General features: G+C 44.3%; 1 protein-coding gene across 1 annotated transcript in view; it reads right to left on the reverse strand.

Moving 5' to 3' along the window:
• The window catches only part of RHOBTB1 (Rho related BTB domain containing 1), a 96277-nt gene extending 88763 nt beyond the window's left edge, over positions 1–7514 (reverse strand). The window contains exon 1 of the mRNA XM_063961806.1: positions 7425–7514. The gene's annotated coding sequence lies outside the window, so the exon portion shown is untranslated. The remainder of the gene's footprint in view (positions 1–7424) is intronic.
• Positions 7515–8905: the final 1391 nt, after the last annotated feature.

Raw genomic sequence — 8905 nt, forward strand, 5'->3', positions numbered from 1 at the left:
TGATGCGGCGCTGCTGCTTCCTGTACATAGGGGCTCTTGCAGGCCGAAAACAGCAGCCATGAGTCTTGTATCTGCCAATCAGTTGAGTGGATGGGATATGTCTAAGATCAGCTGATTCACTGAGCCTAACGGGGGATAGAGCTCTCTATTTAATGCTGTTCTGATAAGCAGAACAACTTCACTCCTTTGACCTGCTACTGGCTTCCAGCCACTATACCATGGCGTGTTCCATTTGTTAGTTGTATTCCTGTTTGTTAGTTCCAGCTAGTATTTCTCTTCAAGTGCCAGTATCACTGTACGCAGTGCACTTCATTCAGTAAGTATCAATTCCCATTCTATTCTGTGCACTCATCTGGTAAGAACAGTGTGGTGCATTACACTCCTCAATTCTTTATTATAATAGTCTGCGCCCACTCTGCACTGTGGGGATAATTCTGAGTTGATCGCAGCAGGAACTTTGTTAGCAGTTGGGCAAAACCATGTGCACTGCAGGGGAGGCAGATATAACATGTGCAGAGAAAGATAGATTTGGGAGAGGTGAGTTCAATCTGCAATCTAAATTGCAGTGTAAAAATAAAGCAGCCAGTATTTACCCTGCACAGAAACAAAATAACCAACCCAAATCTAACTCTCTCTGCAAATGTTATATCTGCCTCCCCTGCAGTACACATGGTTTTGCCCAATTGCTAAAAAAATGTCCTGCTGCGATCAACTTGGAATTACCCCCTGTGTCTCTACATTTCTAGCATCCATCTATGACTGTCTGCGGGCCCTGTAGCACTTCCTCAATATATCCGATATCTCCTAGCTCTGCTATTGACAGCCTTCTGATCATCAAGCACTGTGCTCCCAAGGGGACATGGTCATTAGGTCTACACCACTTAGGGCGACAGTCATTAGGTCGAAAACTATAGGTCGACATGCATTAGGTAGACATGGTCATTAGGTCAACATGTACTAGGTCGACAGGACAAAAGGTCGACAGGACTTTTTCAAATTTTTTAAACAAAATGTTGGACTTTTTCATCCTTTATGATCCACGTGAACTACGATTGGGAATAGTAACCTTCACGAGCCATGCAAGGGGACACGGTGCACTAATTGGGGTTCCCCGTCACTTTACGAAGAAAACTACACCAAAAAAAGTAAAAAAACTCATGTTGACCTGTCGACCTAGTACATGTCGACCTAGTGACCCTGTTGGCCTAATGCATGTCGACCTATAGTTGTTGACCTAATGACTGTCGACCTAAGTTGTGTTGACCCAACGACCCATACCCCTCTCAAGTTTGGCATTCCACCTGTACCAGTCAGTCCCATACCAGACTATTCACTGCAAAGCCTCTGCTACCCAGTCATCTCCCACATGAGGAAGAGCCTCTTCCTATAATCTCTTAATACACAAGCTGACCCTCTGGTTCCTGAGCCGAGTTCATAACATCCCAGAGATGTCTTTAGATTGTGTTAGTCTCTGTAGGCTATAGAGCAGTGTCCTCAAGACACACTTACAGTCCAGGTACATGCTTGAGCACAGATGGTTAAAGCAAAATAACTAAGATACTAATTAAGTCACCTGTGCCAAAGTATGGCTATCTTTAAAACCTAGACTGTTAGGGCTGAAACACACGAGCCGGCTTTTACCGGCCGGGAAAAAGCCATTCTGTATTGTAGTTATCATTGTGAGGGGTAGGGGCCTTTCACACTGTACGGCCCCGGCCCGGCTGCCGGGTTGCAGCCGGAAATATCCACTGGAAGGTCTGGCTGCCGGGCCGTCTTTGCAGGCAGTGGACCGTGTGTGTGAAGGGGAGCTTTCACACAAAACGTTTTTTTTTCCAAGCCGTGTCTAATGCTGCGCATGCGTACAGCATTGCACACGGCTCAAAGCCGTTGTGTGTGAAAGACCCTCCCGTATGGCAAAAAGCCGGACAAAGTTTGTCCGGCTTTTTGCCATCCGGGAGAAACCGGCGCGTGTGTTACAGCCCTTAGCGTGCCTTGAGGATCGTGGTTGGGAAATCCAGAGTTAGCTGGAGTGGGATCTTCGGATGAGTCTCCAGCAGCCTGGAGGTTGCTTAATTCATATTCCTTTCACACCAAATACACAATTTGCCTGTTTAAAAACACGGAACAATTATAGTATAGTATTGCATTTCAGTACAAGAGATTGAAAACTATTAATTATATTTGTGGTATTAATAAGTAAGATGGGGCAGATGTATTAAGCCCGGAGAACTGATAAAGCAGTATTAAAACAGTGGAAGGTGGTAACGCTCCAGTCAATCAGCTCATAACTGTCACTTTTCAAACCCGTAATGATTGGCTGGTGCGTTATCACCTTCCACTTATCACTGCTTTATCACTTCTCCAGGCTTAATACATCTGTCCCATGGTATCATAAGAAGACGCTTTAAAGAACTGTGGGACAGATGTATTAAGCCTGGGGAAGTGATAAAACAGTGATAAGTGCAAGGTGATAATGCACCAGCCAATCAGCTCCAATATGTAAATTTACAGTTAGGAGCTGATTGGCTAGTGCGTTATCACCTTGCATTTATCACTACTTTATCACTTCTCCAGGCTTAATCCATCTGCCCCTGTATTTTCTTTTTTAGGAATGTGATATTTCCTTCTGCCTCCTGATGCAACAAATCTAGGGGCAGCCTTTCACCCTTAACGGAAACATTTTTATAAAATGATGTAACAGAAAAGTATTGTCCCTTTAATTATTAGCTCTACCAAAGCACATAACACACATTAACACTGTTGCTTAAATATAATAAACAATGTATTTTGAATGTTATTTTAAATGTTTAAAATGCTAATTAATGGCAGAGGGTCCCAATGCGGTCCTCAACACACCCTAATAGTCCAGGATTTTAGTATATACTATAACTCAGCACACATGGTTAAATCATATTGACTGGGGTACTAATTAAGTCACCTGTGGCCAAACATGGATATACTTAAAATCTGGACTGTTAGAGTGCCTTGAGGAACCACAGCCCTATGGTTTGCTGTCCCACAAAACCTGCTCTCGGATGGGCACTTCAGGCTGCTTTACCAAAGGCACACTCTTCAGCTTCCAAAAGTAACTAATGGTGGTCTTCATCATCTATCCAGTTTCCTTTTCGGTACTAATGCTGCCAGGAATTGTATAAACACAGATCATACATACATCTCATGTGCTCAGTAGCTATGAATCAGCTATCTGTGGAAGTAGAGCTACATGTTTAAATAGGATGTGTGTACAAATAGAATTATGCTAATTTGTTTTTAACAGTCCAAGTAACAAATTAATGAGGCAGTAATTTGCTTAATTACCCTGTCTTAACTTTAGCGCTGCTGTGTTATTACATTTCTTACTATTTTAAAGTCACGTTTTATTTGAATCCTGTGAACACTTTTATACAGCGCTGACATGTAGTTACTTTCGAAAGTACGTTACTGGAACAAGCTTTAGATCAAGTATCCTGCTGTTAACAGAATGCATATGGCATAATGGTTTTATCATAGAAGATCGATACACATTGGAGTTCCAATAAAACTAATTTAAACACCAGTGGAACTGTAAATGCCTTTGACTCATGCTTGATAACTTAATCTTTACTCCATTGGAAAGTTCATTGTATGAATAAAATGCATCTATGCAACTATACATAGATTAACCATGTCCTGAAATGTATCTAGGAATAGAGAACCACTGGCGTATCTATAATGGATGCAGTGTGTGGGGTGCACACGGGCCGCTGGGTCCAGAGGGGGTCCGCACCGCACCCATTTCTTCTATATACTTACCTTTCTGGTGTTCGGGTGTAGGTCCCTTCTTCTCCCGAGTCCCGTAGCCGGCAGCCGCAGCAGCTGTTAGAGCTCTGTCTGAGCACTAGAGACTCTTTAACAGTGCCAGAGTCTACAGCGCATGCGCAGGTCTCAGAAAAAATGGCCGCCGAGCCATTTTTTCAGAGACTTGCGCATGCGCTGTAGACTTTGGCACTGTGCCAGAGTCTCTAGCGCTCAGCTAACAGCGCTGCTGCCGGCTACAGGACGGGAGGGGGCCCATGTCCCGGAGACTACACACACAGGTCCCCTCCTCTCTAGATACGCCCCTGTAGTGAAACAGGAATCCCACATACGTCAATAAGGACAGTGTAATTACAGTCACTACCAGCCCACCCCACCTCCCTGCGACGCACTCAATATTAAACCCAGAAGTCCTTCTATTGCAAAGCAATAGAAAGCTGTCCTTTGTGATTATAAGTACATACCAGCATTATTTGCACTGGTATGTACTCGATAAGTGACGGGATGTAGTGCATCGTGGATGGGATGCTTAGTACATCCTGCCCTATATATCAACATAGAAAATAAAAGGTACAGAGGGACTGATTTAGAGATGTCCAATGCTTTGGGGTCTGCACCTGCGCAGTACTTGTTCTGCGCAGTTGCAGAACTTGTCCCTCAATACCACACGCAGTTCCAAGAAGCAGAGTCATTCCGAGGTGGTGGTGGTGGTGGTGGGGAAGGGGGTGGGGGGGGGGGTGCAAGGGTGTCCTGGGCAGCATTCCCAGGAGGGAAAAGCCAGGTGTCTTGGTGACTTGCAAGGTGACTTCCTGGCCTCACAGCCCCCACTTCTGGCGGTCAGTGGAATAAGCTGGAGCTTGCTCAGAAGGCCTTTTGCGTGGAACATCGTGATTGATGGTTGAGATGTTGGATCCCAGCTTGCAAAGTCAGTGGCAGTTCTGAGATTGCAGCTACATGCAGGAGGCGTCCCTTCTACACAGACGTCTCCTGCATGCCCCTCGTGGAGATCAGACGGAAACACAATGCTACTTGCATGCAGCATAGCATTTTCAGCCATATCTGAATCGGGCCCAAAATTTGGTCAAAGACTGTTTGAGGCTTAATGAGTGCTATCTGCATTTTTATTTCTTTTTCAGAGACATACTTTTGACATTACATTTGAAGAGGATATTAATGTACAAATTTAAATCAGAACTGATATAATATCTTGGAGATACAATTCCTACCACCATTATCATGATACAGTAATAGTGACATTACGTTGTACATAGTAGGCCTGATTCCAAGTTATACTTGCATCTTTTGCCGTAATCACATCTGTGACTTTATGCTCAAGCTGCTACAAAGCCCTATCCTGGTGTACACCCATGCAATCCAATGTGCAAGGACTGGGATGCCCATTCGCGGTGCATTACTTCTCTGGTGCATCTTTAGTTGCACTTTTGATACTTGCACCCTATACCTTCCCGAGAACGCATCTGCCTGTCAATCAGGAAGAGGCGTTTGCATCAGTGATATGTGATCGCATCTACTCAAGCCGCGCACACATAGTGTGGGTCCTGCACGTGCGCACTGTGGTGGCACATAGGGAGATACGATCGCATCTCAATTCTGTTTGATACTTAACCCCCATATTATCCATATTCTGAAATGTATCTAGGAATAGCGAACCCATGTCGTGAAAGAAGAATCCCATATACTGGACTGTTCACAGTATTATTACAGTAACAGTACACTGGTATATAATGTTGCAGCCACAATTGCAATGTGTATTTTGCTTCAGTGCTAGTATTTTATTTTACAGAGTTATGATGTTTAAATCATCTGCAAATATTTTCTATATCTATATATAAAAAATGATCAGAAAACGTTGATTTACTGAAGTTTGTTGCAAGATAATACTGAACAGTGCTGTAAACCCTGCAAGAGTCGCTACTACTAGAGATTCCACAAAACTTCAACCTCCTATAAGTTATTTCTGGTCAATGCTATTTTTCTATAGGTCTTGTACTCTGCAGCTTCAATCAGTGTGTCCCAACACTGACTGTAATACCCCGTTTCCGCTGCCCGATCAACCCGGGTCATGGCTCAGTGGAAAAGGTTCTCAAAATAAAATAAAAAATATGTGGGTCGTGTGACCCGGAAATTCAACCCGAGTATTTAAAAACAACCTTAATGTAACTGACAAATTGGGGGAGATTCAAATGTTTGAAAAGTCAGTTGGGAGTCTGTTTTTTCCTATCTAATAGAAAGGAAAAAACAGACACCCAACCGACTTTTCAAACATTTGAATCTCCCCCATTGACTTTTCATATGTATAACCTAGGTTTGCTTCAAGTGGGCTTCATACTGTGCGTTAATTAAGACGATTCCCCGCTGGTTGGTTTGATTATCTCACAGGAGGCCTGATTCAGATGTGGTTGGAGGTGCTATCACTGCTGCTTCCTTGGAAGCAGCAGAGTTAGAGCTTTATAGTAATACAGCAGGAGGCGTCTATTACAAATACATGCCTACTGCTGCAGTAGTGATCTGACCTGCATCCTAGGATGCAGCATCAGATCACTGGCTTACCATCGAGTGGCTTGCAGCACCCATGGTGCCACACAAGGTGCCCATTGCAGAGGCCAGGAAATCTCCATCCAGTAACGGCGATCCCTGGCCTCTACCCTCCCCTTACATGGCGGCGACAAGTCTCCGTTTTCACAAACGGGAGGCTGTCACCGCCCCCTCCCCTCCAACTATCAATCACTGACAGGCTGCTGCCGTCCTGCGCCCTTTGTTGCAGGGCCCATTTGCACACATGCGCAGAATGGGTCCTGCATATGCGCAAAGTTCAAATAATCGGTACTTTGGGGCACAGGACGCACCTACAACCACATCTGAATTAGGCCCAGTGTGTATGCAGCGTCCAGGGCCAATTATCCTATGCAAAGCAATCAGATCAGATGTTTGGTTCAGAACAGTGCTGGATTAACAACAGGTCGCCTTGCACATAATCAGTGTGGAGGCACTTTGGCAATATGTGAACAAGTTCTGTGTGAACTTGGCACCAAAGTGTGTTCAAAATATTTGCAGGGCTGAAAGTATTTACACATTATACTATTTAATAACTTTACCAGTATATAATTTTGGCAATTTTTCTAGTTGGGGATCCCACAAGTTAGTTGCCCTGGCGCCTCCACAAACCTTAATACAGCCCTGTTCATACGGGTAGAAATGACCTGTGCAGTTTACAGTATATGCTCATATCATGCTGTCTACCAACACCTTTACTTTGTGCTTGTTAAACAAACAGCTTACTATATAAACTCAGGTTATTATCATTGCTGCCGATTTGTAAGGCGCCATAGAAGATAATTAACTTCTCAATAGATATATAAAACTTTTTCATGCAACTGCTTGTAATTCAAACGGTTGACCAAATTGAAAGTGTCCCCTAACCACCCACCCAAACTCACTCAATGTGGTCAGCACCTCGATTTACAAGTGGGCAAATGCAGAATGAATCTAATTTGCACTAATTTATTCTAAAATTCCTCATATTAACATAAACACATTGTTTTGTTTGCAGGTACAGTAGCTGTAACTAAATGTCACTACAAATGTCTATTAGGGTAATGTTTACTCACCACAACAGAGAAAGAAACAAAAGCCATCTTGAAGGAAACCAGAAGGGTAAACTTGAAACAAAATTTATCATGCAGCCTTCTTCCTTGTAGTTGTTGGCAGCTGTGATACAAAAAAAGCAGTTGTTTGTAAGAAGATATCTTGTTTATGACAAATATTCACACTGAACAAAAACACAAACTAGTAAAGCAGGGGTATTCACCAAACGTCTCTCCAGCTGCTGTGGAACCAGACATCCCAGCATGCACTGCCACAGCTTTAATTAGGGCATGCTAAAGTGTGGCAGAGAATGCTGGGATGTTTAGCTCCACACAGCAGCTGGAGGGCTGTATGTTGAAGGTACCTTGTAATCTATGTAACATGAGCAACAAAATATACCAGCAAATCCATGACACATGATATAGTGAGTGGAAAACTTCCTAGAAACTTTGTGTATACAAAGTTTGTGTATTTTGTCATGTGCTTTTCAGTCTTAAGTTTTATTTATATAGCTTGCTAGGAAATTGCCAGTTTATGCAATTCAATAACAGCAGTGCTTTCATACAAATCTTACAAAAGGAAACCCTATAATCGTACAGAATGGCTGTTGACCAAACATAAGATGATCAGACTGGGCATACAGGGTCTCCCAATAACAGAAAATGGTTCAGTGGAAATGGCAAAAAGTTAGAATGCCGAAGCCGCCAGTTTAAGTGGTCCTGTATGCCATGCAGCACTCCCCCTCCCAGCACCGCAGGTATTGTTGGGGCATTTCTGTATTGGGCAGGGCACTGTGGGGGCACTTATGTATCTGCACTGTGGGGGCATTTATGTATCTGGCACTGTGGGGGCATTTATGTATCTGCACCGTGGGGGCATTTATGTATCTGGCACTGTGGGGGCATATCTGCACTGTGGGGGCATTTATGTATCTGGCACTGTGCGGGCATATCTGCACTGTGGGGGCATTTATGTATCTGGCACTGTGGGGGCATTTATGTATCTGGCACTGTGGGGGCATATCTGCACTGTGGGGGCATTCATGTATCTGGCACTGTGCGGGCATATCTGCACTGTGGGGGCATTTATGTATCTGGCACTGTGGGGGCATTTATGTATCTGGCACTGTGGGGGCATATCTGCACTGTGGGGGCATTCATGTATCTGGCACTGTGGGGGCATTTATGTATCTGGCACTGGGGGCATTTATGTATCTGGCACTGTGGGGGCATTTATGTATCTGGCACTGCTGGGGTGCATGTCACGTGTAGCTGGCACTGCTGGGGGGCATGTCACGTGTAGCTGGCACTGCTGGGGGGCATGGCGCATAGTGTCTAACGTGCTGTGCATGGCGCATAGTGTCTAACGTGCTGTGCATGGCGCATAGTGTCTAACGTGCTGTGCCTGGCGCAAAGTGTCTAACGTGCTGTGCCTGGCGCAAAGTGTCTAACGTGCTGTGCCTGGCTCAGTGTGTATAGGAGGTTCTACCTGGTGTAATGTGTAT

This window comes from Pseudophryne corroboree, chromosome 3, assembly GCF_028390025.1.
Source record: "Pseudophryne corroboree isolate aPseCor3 chromosome 3, aPseCor3.hap2, whole genome shotgun sequence".
Lineage (NCBI taxonomy): Eukaryota > Metazoa > Chordata > Amphibia > Anura > Myobatrachidae > Pseudophryne > Pseudophryne corroboree.